The sequence below is a fragment of the Rhinopithecus bieti genome, unplaced genomic scaffold (assembly GCF_001698545.2).
Source record: "Rhinopithecus bieti isolate Rb0 unplaced genomic scaffold, ASM169854v2 scaffold_19939, whole genome shotgun sequence".
NCBI classification, from domain to species: Eukaryota; Metazoa; Chordata; class Mammalia; order Primates; family Cercopithecidae; genus Rhinopithecus; species Rhinopithecus bieti.
In genome coordinates, this window is record NW_016810019.1 from 2,795,581 (window position 1) to 2,810,517 (window position 14,937).

A 14,937-nucleotide genomic window follows, 5' to 3' on the forward strand; every position below is an offset into this window, starting at 1 on the left:
TAGTCTTCTCTATGGGCTTTGACTAGCCATAGTTCCAACACTAATGACTAAGTCTCATCTTTAGACATTCTGAATTCATCATTCTGGCATGTGGCCTAGATAGCATTCGAAAAAGCTGACATAAAGCCAAAGTTAAGAACAACTGATTTAGATAAAGGAAGATATCTAAAATAAATGATTCGGTGCAAAGTGTTTTTGAAATTCCTTCAGTTTTCCTTGCATTTCATTTAATTCCAACCAGTTAAAATTCTCCCATTACTGTAATTACTTACATAACTTTTACGTTTAAAAGCAGCTACATTACCCATAAATGAGGAGGATGGATTTTTCACAGTGATAGAAAACTATTACGAAAGTAATTTTCATGTTGCCTCTTGACAGGATGAAGCTAAGGTAGGAATTCTCTGACATTACTGTGCATGGGAATCACCTGGGGAGCTTATTAGAACTGATTAGCAGGCCAGGCTCCTACAGATTAGGGTTTCTAGGTTGGGAGAAAGCCGGTGAACTGCTTTGTCACAGGCACCCCAAGTGATGCTGATGCCAAGGAACCTTGGACCACACTTTGCTAACTCTGAACTATAGGGGTCTAGACTCGCTGCAGACTGGATCATGGTCTCCCATATGGTGGACTTTGAAAGCCTTGGTAAGAGCAATTGAAGAAATGTGAGATCGTTTGAGCCTGGAAGGTCAAGGCCACAGTGAGCCATGATCATGCCACTGCACCCCAGCCTGGGTGATGCAGTGAGACTCTGTCTCAAAAAAAAAAAAAAAGAAAGAAAGAAAGAAATGTGAGATGGACTTCAGCATTCTTTATTTTATTTTCAGCCAGCAGGCTCATGCATAAGTCCTCACCTGTTCTTAGCAGCCTTCAAATAACTGCCTGAATCTCACTGTCAAGAATTACTTGAGAGAAAAAAAAATCGCATACTTACAGCTCACCTTTTTGAAAGGGTAGGAGATATAAGAATGAAGGAAATAATGCACACAAGTATAGTATATGCACATTGATAGAAGAGAAACAGAGAAAAAGAAAATAAACTTTTTTTTCTATTTGCCAATAGTAGGCAAGAAGGCAAAATTAAATTTAACTCTGGATATCTTTAGGGAGTACACTATTGGCAGAAATACCCATTCAAAATTGGTTTAAGCAAAAAACAAATGTATTGACTCAATTACCTGGAATTGTTTATGGGCAAACATAGCTTCAGGTACTCTGTGCTTCAGGCTTTAAGTATGTCACTTCGTTCTCTCCCAAGCCCCTCTCTCTTTTGAGTTAGCCGTAAGCCAGGCTATATGTAGTGCTCCCAGTAGATCCAGGCTTTCTCCAGATGGTTAAAGCAGCTACAAATGTTAAATTCTCACATCATTAAATCTAGCTCAAGAGAGAGAGAAACTTTCCTTTCTATCTTTCCCAGCAGGCTTGCCAATATGTGTTATTGGCTGTGTAATATGAACCAATCACTATGGCCAGGGGTATCAGGTTTGCTAATTGGCTTAAAGGCCAGGGATATCCCATCACTGGGGCTGGGAGAGGACTCATCTCCATCTGGAAGCATATGAACTGACGGGGAATGGCTGTGATTTTCCACAGGAAAGTCTGTTTAGCAAACAGCGTGCAACATATGTGGTCTACTCAGGACACAAAACCTTGACTGTCCACTAGAAATAATGTGTGCTGAATTTTTTTTTCTTGTAGCAATGAGTGTGCTTTAGAACATATTGAAACACTTCTGAATATTGAAAGAGCAAGAACTACCACAGATTTTGCCTGCACAAAAGAGGTGAGGACTGAAACAAAGGATTATATGCTGACGACTCAGCACTGTGACCTGGTCTTGGCCTCCCTGAGCAAATGTGAAATTAATTTAAATTTAGCAAGAGATAGGATTTATAATAACTAAAGGTTGCCTGTACCTCAAACTCCAGAAAATATAAATTGGCATTTCTGTAGATATTTTGAAGCACGAAATGTGCACAGAATAATAAGTGGTTATTGTGTGAAAGAAGAGAAGTTTATCGAATTTTCACATATTCCTTGCTCCCCCAACCTCCCACCTTCCAAACTTTTTTCAGAAGACAATTAAAAACAATGCATCTTTTTTATAGGTTTTTTTTTTTAACCTACTTTCAGCTGTCATGTAGGGTCCTCTGTCTCATCTCTGTCTGCATTGCTTCCCTTTGGTTTTGAAATTTCACTTTTGCTAATGAACAATACAGTTAGGAGTTACTATGTTCCATTAATCATTCTAAGAGTGATTTACAGACTTATAGATATATGCTTATGTATACGTATTAATACATTATAACACAAGATAAAAATAAGTAAACGTGATTTAGTGAAATAAAAATAAGTTGAAAGAGTCAAGTCAAGCCAAGTCAAAGGAGAGATCAATCTATAATATGTGGGCCATGAGAATCACCATAGTTTGTAGAAGTCCATGGATGTAGCTCTGAGCTTTCTAGCAGCCAATACAGAAAAAGATGATGTAATGATTATTTATCTCATTCATAAAATAATTAAGGTCAAGACACAACTTTCCCTGGTATTATGTCCCCAACAAATTTCCTCCTGTGGGTCTCTGGAAAGAAGACCTTGTGTGATGCAGCGAATGGAGTCCTCAGTTAATCAAGAGTGTGTCCAACATCCAGTTTCATAGATTTGTTTCCCACAATGCAAGGCATGCAAGTTGATGCCACAATCTTGAAAAAAACTCTATTCAAAGAAGTTCTATGGTGTTAAATGGGAAGGACAAGGAGAATGGAGTCCAGCTTTCTGATGGTCTGGCTTAATTCTGAAGAAGGTTTAAGTTACTTGGAGAAATGAATGGATTGCACATACTTTAGGCAACATTTGGTAAATAGTGCTTCTTTCCCCGAACTTTTGCTAGCATTGAGTAGCAGTGATTTTGAAGCTAGGTATATTGTTAAACTCCTCAAAAGAGTCCTGGAATATTTTGCTTATTAAATATAGTCCTATATACTTTAGAAGATAGGCTAGCTGATCATTGGGTTGATATTTTCTATGAACATTAAAAAATCTGTTGGAAAGCTAGCTATTTCAGCCTACCTCTGTGAGCCAAAATATTCCCTAAAAAATATTTTGATAGTGAAGCTTCTTTCTACTGATATGAGCTTTATGAAAAACTTGAAGGCAGTTTTAAAAAAATTCAATGCATAGGCTTTCAATTTAGCTTACAAATCTTATTCTATTTTAAGTCTAGTAAATTTTATCAGTTATTTTAAGGGATTTTAAAATTCAGTTTGGTCATATTTACAGATTTTACTAAAATGTTTAAACCTTCAAATGTTTAAAATTTTATTTATAAATTTGACATGTTTAATTTTGTTTTATAGGACATGTATTTCAATTTTCTCAACAACAGCAATAAAATCTTTCTGAGCATTTAAGTCTTATATATTGCAAAATTTCCAATACTAAACTAAACTTAGTAAGATTTTAGTTTAAAATCAGAAGTCTACAATGAGAATTACAAAACACTGTTCAAATAAATCAGAGAAGACACAAATGGAAAAACATCCGATGCTCATGGATAGGAAGAATCAATATCATTAAAATGGCCATACTGCTCAAAGCAATGTACAGATTCAATGCTATTCCTATCAAACTACCAAAAACATTCTTCAAAGAACTAGAATGGGGTACAATATTTGCAAGCTATACATCTGACAAAGGTCTAATAGACAACATCTATAAGAAACTTATACAAATGCATGAGAATAAAACAAAGAACTCCATTAAAAAGTGGCAAAGGACATGAACAGACACTTTTCAATAGAAGACATACATGCAGCCAGCAAGCATATGAAGAAAGCTCAATAGCACTCATCATTAGAGAAATGCAAATCCAAATCACAATGAGATACCATCTCACACCAATCAGAATGGCTATTTCTAAAAAGCCAAAAAATAACTGATGCTGGTGAGGTTGTGGAGAAAAAGGAACACTTATGCACTGTTGGAGGGAGTGTGAATTAGTTCAACCATTGTGGAAAGCAACATGCTGATTCCTCAAAGAGCTAAAAGCAGAATTACCATTTGAACCAGCAATCTCGTAACTGGCTATATATCCAAAGGAATATGAATTATTCTACTATAAAGACACATGCATGTGAATGTTCATTTCAGCACTGTTCACAATAGCAAAGTCATGGAATCAGCCTAAATACCCATCAGTGACAGATTGGATAAAGAAAATGTGGTACATAGACACCATGGAATACTATGCAGCCATAAAAAATGAGATCATGTCTTTTGCGGGAACATGGATGGAGCTGGAGGCTATTATCCTCAGCAAACTAACCCAGGAACAAAAAAACAAATACTGTATGTTCTCACTTATAAGTGGGAACTAAACGATGAGAACTCATGGACACAAAGAAGGTAACAACTGGGATCTACTTGAGGGTGGAAGGTGGAAGGAGGGGGAGGAGCGTAGAAGATAACTATTAGGTACTGGGCTTAATACCCAGGTGATGAAATAATATGTACAATAAACCTCCGTGACACGAATTACCTGTGTAACAAACCTTCACATGTACCCCGAACCTAAAAGTTGAAAAAGAAAAACAGAAGTCTATCTCAGTTACTTATTTACATGTTTCAAATTGGATTTATGAGATTATCATTAGGCCACATTCTCTTAAACATTACATCAATATGAAATACTAAATATGCACAGAATCCTTCTCAATCTGGAAATATTAAACTGTGGTTTTGACTGTGTAAACCTTTCTATACCATTTTTCCCCCAGGCTAAAAGAGTCATACACTTCAAAGAAGACAAATATCATCCTACTTTACTGAAGTTATTCTGGCTAAAAATTCTGTCTGGACATTTGCCTCAAAGATACCATCACACTCACTTTTTCCCCTCAATATATTATAAAAATTTTTAACTGCAATATTAAAAGACTTGTACAGTGAACACTCGTATACACACCACCAAGACTCTACTATTAACATTTTACTATACTTGCTTTATCACCTTTTTCCTTCATCCATCCCTCTGTGCTCCAACCAACTCATTATTTTCATGCATTTTAAAGGAAATTGTAGACATAAATGTACTTCCTCCTAAGTATTTCAGCAGACATAATATTAACTACAGTTCAATATTGATATACAGTTTCTTCTTTTGATATAAAATTAACAATCAATCAATCAAATGCAAAGTTTGAAACGTACAATCACTGAATTCTGACCACTGGTCACACCTGTATAACCAAAACTATGATTAAGATAAAAAACACTGGCCGGGCGCGGTGGCTCAAGCCTGTAATCCCAGCACTTTGGGAGGCCGAGACGGGCGAATCACGAGGTCAGGAGATCGAAACCATCCTGGCTAACACGGTGAAACCCCGTCTCTACTAAAATACAAAAAAATTAGCTGGGCGAGGTGGCGGGCGCCTGTAGTCCCAGCTACTCGGGAGGCTGAGGCAGGAGAATGGCGGGAACCCGGGAGGCGGAGCTTGCAGTGAGCTGAGATCCGGCCACTGCACTCCAGCCTGGGGCAGAGCGAGACTCTGTCTCAAAAAAAGAAAAAAAAAAAAAAAAAAGGATACAAAACATTACCATCTCCCCTTAGAGTTTCCTCATGTCTCTTCCAATTCCTTCCCCCACCTGCAGAGACTGTTTTACCTTTTTTCCACCATAAATTAATTTTGCTATTTCTAGAGTTTATTATTAGTGGAATCAGCCACTAATATTAGTAAAGCCAGCACGTACCGTTTGTATAAAACATGTTTCATCCAGCATAATGCTTTTGAGACATATCCATGTTGTTGCATGTATCAATAGTTTTTCTTTTTATTGATGAGTATGCACATACCCTTGTGTGCATATATTACAACTAACCCATTCACCTATGGATCCATCCTGGACCATTTCCGGGTTTCGGTTAGTATGAAAAAAGCTGTGAACATTCTCATGTAAGTCATTTTGCTGATTACTGAGTCTCTTTTAAAGTTTACTATTAATATGTCATGGCATGCAAAGCTTAAAAAGATACTGGTCTTCTAAGCACATCTTACATCAATATCTGTGAACTCAGGGAAGGCTCCAACTCCTACCCAGAATGAATAGTTTTACATTTTCTTGGCTTTTATTACACATTCATGTATTTTCCTTTTCACTCTGAAGACTGTTGATGATAGAACACTAATATAATTAAAGTGTAATTTGTGCCTGACTTAATGGAATATTGAATTATTTCATATTCTTAGGATAGAACTCATAGGAATAATAAGAAATGAATTCCAATGGCTTTATCTGAGTTGGAGGTCAGATCTAATAATCTATTAATGAAAATAAATACATTTCTAGGAAACAAAATAGTCTAAAGACTTTGATATGGCGGAACTGCTGCTTATTTTCACTTATTTCACTTGGGGTGGAAAATTTTTATGTAAAATATTGCTGTTAATCTGTAAGTATTTGTTTTTCCTTTGTTTCTCAAAACTAGACCTGTTGAGTTTTAGCTGAGCTGGGCCCACCCAAAATAAAAACTACATTTCTTGGCCTTTTATACACCTAGGTTTTTTCACATTATTAAACTCTAGTCAATAGGATAGAAGCTAAGTTTTGTAAGTGTATGTAACTTCACTGCATAGAGGGGAAACCCCAACAAAACCAGCCAGTTACAGTGAGTGGAGGAGGCAGAACTCAGTGTTCCAGAAGGCTGAGGTGAGTAGAATTTGTGAGTCCGAGTATCAAGAAGAAGAACTACACACATGAGCATCTCCAGAGAATCTGCAGAACATTGCGCTGGAGTCTCTCACTGAGTTCCAGCCAACACCTGGGTGGTGTTCAAACTCCATGAGGCCAAGGAAAAGAACCACTAGAAAACAGTAAGCCAAATGCTTCCCGGAGTTCATTCACACAAGGTTGGGAAAACACTGCATTATCACCACCCAGAAAGTAGAGACCTCATAATATAAGGGTTATTTGTTAAAGTTTTCAGAGGAGTCATGTCTTAGTACAATGACTTAATTAGCCCTAGAGTAAAAGTTGCTCCATATTCGACCCAAAATTTGCTTATAAAGAACATAAACAGAACAGATGTGCAAAAAGTTTTAACAACATGCCACAGCAAAGTCTAGCACCCTTTACAGAAATAAAACAAAATCTGAAACTCAAAAATGTAAAAATCTAAAATGTCTAACATCTAACCAAAACTTAAGAGGCATGCAATGAACCAAGAAAGTATGACCCAGAACAACACAAAAGCCCCAAAACAATAAAACACAATAAAATCAGCCCAAGAAATGACAGAATTGATGGAATTAGTAGACACGAACTTTTTAAAAAAGGTCCAAATGGAATATATATATATACACACACACATATAACTTCATCTTAAAAAATTCACTGGAAGGAACTAATTAAACTTGTCCTTCCCCTAAAAAAAAAAAAATCAGTGAACTTGAAAACATAGCAAGAGAAACCATCCAAACTCAATCACAGAGAGAAAAAAACATTTGAAAAAACTAATAGACACTTAGTGACTTTCGGAAAGATATAAAGCATTCTAACATATGTATATTTGGGGTCTTGGAAGAGCAGGGCCACAGAGGGGAGGATGTCAAAATATTTAAACAAAGAATTGTCAGAAATGTTACAAATTTGATGAAAACTATAAACCTACAGATATAAAAAAGCCCCTAAAATCTTAAGTAGAATAAACATAAAAATAATGACACTAAGAACATGATATGCAATTACTAAAACACAGTGACAGAGAAAAATCATAAAAGAGAAAAATCATAAAAGCAGACAGAGAAAAAAGACATTATGTGCAGAGCAACCAAGATAAGAATGACTGAATTCTTATCAGAAACCATGTAATCCAGAATACAGTGCACCGACATTTTTAAAGTACTGAAAACCAAAAACCTATCAAACCAGAAAAAGCAAGTTAGGGTTTTCAGTTTTGCATGTAAGATAAGAAGCTTGGAAGTTGCCCGTCTGCCCTAACAGCATGTTAAAAGCTGAGCTTACTGAAACATTAACAACTCTTCTAGGATCTGAAAGAGAGGTGAGGATGTTATTCCCACGACTGGAGAGACAGACAGGCAAGTGCAGGGAGTCACAGTTTTTCCAGAGCAGAGGCTCACCCGTGGAAACCACTGCGGGGACCAGTGCTGGGGCAGAAAAAACTGAGCTCTAATTTACAAATTGCTGGAGGATCAGGGTGAACAAGCCTGAGAGTTAAAAACTCCAGAGCAACCCAGTCTAGAGCGACTACCAAATATTCGTGAGTTTCACCTCCAGGAGCTTGATCAGATTCTTACAGAAAATATCAGAGAAGAATCTCTTCATGCTTTCAGCAGGGGGTGAGCAAAAGGAACCATTTAAAACTATGCCAGAGCAATCTGTTCTTCTTAACGAGGGTTACCCTGGGGAGAAACTAGTTAACTAGAGCCTCACCTACTGGGGTATTGTCAGAGTCTAACTGACTTGGGGGAAGGGACATACCCAACTCTGGTCAACTCTAACCTTCCATGTGAAAGAAGGAAAACACCCAATTCCAGCTCACTCCATCCATTCTCTCCCACCTAAGAGGGGAGAAAAAAAAAAACTGAGAAAAACTTGAGAAGTTCACAGTTGAGACACAGGTTGAGTGAAAGACTGAAACTTAATCATAAGACTATAATAGAACACTTTCCCTGTCCTAACACATTAATAAAGCTTATTTATAGCAGTTCCTTTTACCCAGTACATCATATCAGTAAAAACTTACAGTGCATATTAAAAGGCAGAACATCCCTCTCCCATCCCCCCCAGAAAACACACACACACACATACACACACACACACACACACACACGCTCACAATTTGAAGAGACCAAGGAAGCCTCAGAACCAGACCTGGAAAGGATTTTGGAATCATCAGACCAGACATTTAAAACAATTGTAATTGATACACTAAGGGCTGTAATGGATAAAGTAAATAACATGCAAGAACAGATGGACAATGTGAGCGGAGAAATGGAAATCCCAAGATAAGACCAAAAATAAATGTTAGAGATCAAAAACACCGTAAGAGGAACGAAGAATGCCTTTGATGGGCTTACTAGTAGACTGCACTAGCCGAGGAGAGGATCTCTGAGTTTGAGGACATATCACTGGAAACCACCAAAAGTGAAAAGCAAAGAGAAAAAAGACTGCAAGAAACAAAAACAGAATATCCAGGGACTGTGGGACAACCACAAAAGGAGTAACATATATGTAACGGGAATATCAGAAGGAGAAGAAAGGGAAATAAATGGAAGAAATATTGGATATAAAAATGACTGAGAATTTCCCCAAATTAGTGTCAAACACCAAACTACAGCTTCAGGAAGTGAACAGAATAAGAAGCAGGATAAATGCCAAAAAAACACACTTAGGCATACCATTTTCAAACTGTAGAAAAATCAAAGATGAAGAAAAAAATTCTGAAGGAAGCCAGAGAGGAAAACATACCTTACCTATAGAGAAAAGAAAATAAGAATTACAGCTGAGTTGTCCTCAGAAACCATCCAAGCAAGAAGAGAATGGAGCAAAATATTCAGAGTTCAGAGGAAAAAACCCACCAGCCTAGAATTTTGTACCCTGTAAGATTCTCCATCAAAAGTGAAGGAGAAGTACTTTCTTAGACAAACAAAAATTGAAGGAATTTGTTGACAGTAAACCTGCTTTGCAAGAAACGTCTATTTTCTTTCATCACTACACAACATATTCATGTAACAAATGTGCACTTGTACCCTGTAAATTTACGCAAATAAAATCTATTTAGACAAAAATATAAAACTTATAATAAGCAAAAAACAAAATAACATTGTAAGTAAAAAATATTTTATAGAAAAGGTAAACCATACAGGTCAGAAACTCAGATCTACATAAATAAAGAAAGAACCAACACTTTGGGAGGCTGAGGTGGGCCTCCCACAAGGTCAAGAGATCAAGACCATCCTGGCTAACATGGTGAAACCCCATCTCAACTAAAAATACAAAAAATTAGCCAGGCATGGTGGCATGCACCTGTAGTCCTAGCTACTTGGGAGGCTGAGGCAGGAAAATTGCTTGAACTGGGGAGGTGGAGGTTGCAGTGAGCCAAGATCATGCCACTGCACTCCAGCCTGGGTGACAGAGCGAGACTCTGTCTCAAAAAAAAAAAAAAAAAGAAAGAAAGAACATTAAAGATGGAATAAGTCAAGATAAAATGAAAACTTTGATTTTTCTTATTCTTAATTGATCTAACAGATAACAGTGTGTTCAAAATAGTAATAGCAATTTATTCAAATATGTATTTGCTTATGTGTGCTTATATATAAGTGAAATGAATGACAACAATGATGCAATGGACAACGGGGTGAAATTAGGATTGTTTGGTTAGTATAAGGAACTCACACTCACCACTGTAAAGTGGTGTATATACTGTCATTTGAAAGTAGACTTGGATGAATTGTAAATGTACACTGCAAACTCTAAGGCACTTACTAAAAAAAGTAAAATAAAAAAAGAAGTATAACTGATACGCCAAAAAAAGAGAACATAATCATGTAAAAAGCACAATTAAAATCATAAAAAGAAAAATAATGGAAGACAAAAAAGGAAACAAACAAGGGCTGCAAATAGAAAATAGTAATAAATGTGAGATATTAATCCAATTATATTAATTACTTTGAATATCAATGGTCTAAGAAGACCACTTAAAATACAGAGATTGTCAGAGGGGATCAAAAAACTAGACCCAAAATCATGCTGTCTGCAGGAAGCCCACATTAAATATAAAGACACATCTAGATTAAAAGTAAATGGATGGAGAAAGATATAATATGCTAACATTAATCAAAAGAAAGCAGGAGTATTTATGTTAATTTCAGACAGAGACAATATAACATAAAAGAAATTATTAGAGATAAGGAAGGGCATTATATGATGATAAAATTATTATAGTCTCCAAGGGTAACTTCTCAAAGAAGACATAACAATTCTTCAAATGTATGTGCCTGACAACAGAGCATCAAACTATGTGGAGCAAAATCTGATAGAAGTACAGGGAGAAATAGTTGAATCTACTATGATCGTTGGAGACTTCAACAACCTTAGATCAGAAATAGGCAGATTCAACAGATAGGAAATTAGTAAGGACATAGTTTAACTCAAGGGCACTATCAATCAACTGGACATCATTGATATCTATAAACTAGTTTATCCAACAAAAGCAGTGTACATATTCTTCTCAGGCTCACAGGAAACATTCACTAAGATAGATCACATTCTGGGCCATAAAACACACCTTAAAAATCTAAAAGAATAGAAATCATACAATGTCTGCCTTCAGACCACAATGAAATTAAACTGGGCACCAACAACAGAGAGATAACTACAAAATCTTGAAATACATGAAAATTAAATAATACTTCTAAGTAACACATGGGTCAAAAGAGAAATCTTAAATTTAAAAATATTTTGAACTAAATCCCAGCACTTTGGGAGGCCAAGGCGGGCGGATCACGAGGTCAGGAGATCGAGACCATCTTGGCTAACACGATGAAACCCCGTCTCTACTAAAATACAAAAAATTAGCCGGGCGTGGTGGCGGGCGCCCGTAGTCCCAGCTACTCGGAGGCTGAGGCGGGAGAATGGCATGAACCCGGGAGGCGGAGCTTGCAGTGAGCCCAGATCGCGCCACTGCACTCCAGCCTGGGCAACACAGCCAGATTCCGTCTCAAAAAAAAAAAAAAATTTGAACTAAATAAAAATGAAAACACACTTACCAAAACTTGTGGCATGCAGCAAAAGTAGTGCTTACAGAGAAACTTATAAGATTGAATGCACGTATTATAAAAAAAAATCTAAATCAATAATCTCAGCTTCCACTTTAAGAAACTAGAAAAAAAGAGGAAGTTAAGTTCAAGGTAAGAATAAAAGAAATAATAAAAATTACAGCAGAAATCAATAAAATGGAAACCAGAAAATCAATGAAACAAAAAACTAGTTATGTGAAAAGATCAATAAAATTAAGGAGCCATTTGCCAGACTAATTAAAAAAAAAAGAGTGGACACAAATTACTAATATCAGAAAGGAAGGAGAGAATATCACTACTGATCCCAGGGACACTGTAAGGATAATAAGGAATTATAATAAAGGAATGCTATGTATAACTTTATGCCCACAAATTTGATAACCTGCATGAAATGGATCAGTTCTTTGAAAGACATAATCTACCAAAACTTATACAAGAAGAAACAGTCCAAATAGATTTATATCTATTAAAGAAATTAAGTCAATAATAAGTAATACTAACCTCCAAAACAGAAAATAACAAATCCGAAGACGTTCACTGGTGAATTCTATCAAATATTTAAAAAAGAAATTATATCAATTTTCTGTGATCTCTTTCAGAGGACACACGCAAAGGGAACACTTTCTAACTCATTCTACGAGGCCAGTATTATGCTAATATTAAAACCAAATGAAGACATTACAAAAAAAATACAGACCAATATCTCTAGTGAACATAGATGCAAGTATCCTCAACAAAATGTTAGTAAATTAAATTGCAATTTATAAAAATAACTATATAACATTACCACGTGGGATTTATCCCAGATATACAAGGCTGATTCAACATTTGAAAACTGTAATTTATCACATAAACAGGCTAAAGAAGAAAATTCATATGGACGTATCAGTGGATACAGAAAAAACGTTTGTCAAAGTCCAATACCCATTCATAATAAAAACTTTGAGCAAGCTAGATACAGAGGGAAACTTCATCAATATGATTTAAAAAATCTACAAATAACCCCACAGCTAACATTGTGAGAAACCAGAAGCTTGCCTGCTAAAATTAGAAAAAAGGTGAGGATGTCCTTTCTCATCACGCTTTTTCAACATTGTACTGGAAGTCCTTGCTAATGCAATGAGACGAGGAAAGGAAATAAAATGTACGCAGACTGAGAAAGAAAAAATAAAACTATCTTTCTTCACAGATGACATAATAGTCTCTAGAAAATCCAAAAGAATAAACAACTACAATAATAATCACCACCAAAAAATTCCAGAAACTAACAAGCTATTATAGCAAGGTTGCAGGATACAAGATTAATATACAAAAGTCAATCATGTTTTTATATACCAGTCATAAACAGGGGAATTTGAAATTAAAAACACAATACCATTTATACTAGCAGCCCCCCAAAATAAAAGGCTTGGGTATCAATTTAACAAAATATGTGCAAGATCTATAACAAGTACAAAACTCTGATGAATAAAATCAAAGAGGAACTAATAGAGATGACATGTTCATAGAAAAGAAGATTCAATATTGTCAAAATTCTCTTTCTTCCCAACTTGATCTATAGATTCAATGCAATCCCAATCAAAATCCCAGTAAGTTATTTTGTGGATATTAACAAACTTGCTCTAACATTTACATAGACAGGTAAAAGACACAGAATAGCTAACACAATACTAAAGGATAAGAACAAAGTTGGAGGAGTGACACTATCCAATTTTAATACTTACTGTAAAGCTACAATAATCAAGACACTGTGGTATTGGCAAAAAGTAGACAAATAGATCAATGGAAAAAGATAGATCAGAAATAGACTCACATAAATATAGTTACCTAATCTTGGACAAAGAAGTAGAGGCAATATAACAAAGCAGAGATAGTCTTTTCAACAAATGGTGCTCAAAAACTGGACATCCACAGGCAAAGAAAAAAAAAAGACACAGGCCTCATACTCTTCATGAAAATCAACTCAAAATGAACTGTATGCCAACGTATAAAACACAAAACTATAAACTTCTAGAAAACAAGATGGGAGAAAAACTAAATGAGTTTGGATATAAAGATGACTTTTTAGATACAGCAGTAACGGCAGAATCCATGAAAGAAATAATTCATAAACAAGACTCCATTAAAATTAAAAGCTTCTGGCCGGGCGCGGTGGCTCACGCCTGTAATCCCAGCACTTTCGGAGGCCAAGGCAGGCGGATCACATGGTCAGGAGATCGAGACCATCCTGGCTAACCCGGTGAAACCCCGTCTCTACAAAAAATAAAAAAAATTAGCCAGGCGTGATGGCTGGCTCCTGTAGTCCCAGCTACTCGGGAGGCCGAGGCAGGAGAATGGCATGAACCCGGGAGCGGAGCTTGCAGTGAGCTGAGATCCGGCGCGTGCTGCACTCCAGCCTGGTGACAGAGGGAGACCCATCAAAAAAAAAAAAAAAAAAAAAAAAAGCTTCTTTTCTGCAAAAGACAATATCAAGAGAATGAGAAGATAAGCCACAGAATGGGATAAAATATTTGCAAAATACATATCTGATAAAGGACTATCATTCAAAGTATACAAAGAACCATAAAACTCAACAATAAGAGCACAAACCCAAATGAAAAAATGGGTCAAAGACCTTAACGGATACCTCACCAAAGAAGACAGACAGAAGGCAAATAAGCATATGAAAAGATGCTTTACATCACATATTATTAGGGAAGTGCAAATTAAAACCAAAAATGGGATAATACTGTATACCTATTAGAATGGCAAAACTCTGAAGCACTGACAACAACAAACGCTGGTGAAGATGTGGAGCAACAGGAATTCTCATGTATTGCTGGTAGGAATGCAAAATGGTACAGTTATATTGGAAGATAGTTTAGTGGTTTCTTACAGAACTAAAGAAACTCTTGACATATGACCCAGCAATCATGCTCCTTGGTATTTATCCAAAAAAGATTTTAACTTATGTCTACACAAAAACCTGCACACAGGTGTTTATAGCAGCTTTATTCATAATTGCTAAAACTTGGAAGCAATCAAGATATCCGTTAGTAGGTGGATGGGTAGATAAACTGATACATCCAGACTAAGGAGTATCATTTAGTACTAAAAAGAATGAGCTACGAAGCCAGAAAA

General features: G+C 36.2%; 1 pseudogene; it reads left to right on the plus strand.

The window, feature by feature from the left end:
- The first annotated feature begins 382 nt into the window (after positions 1 to 382).
- LOC108541582 (S-adenosylmethionine decarboxylase proenzyme 2-like) overlaps positions 383 to 14,937 on the plus strand; it is a 50,763-nt pseudogene continuing 36,208 nt past the window's right edge.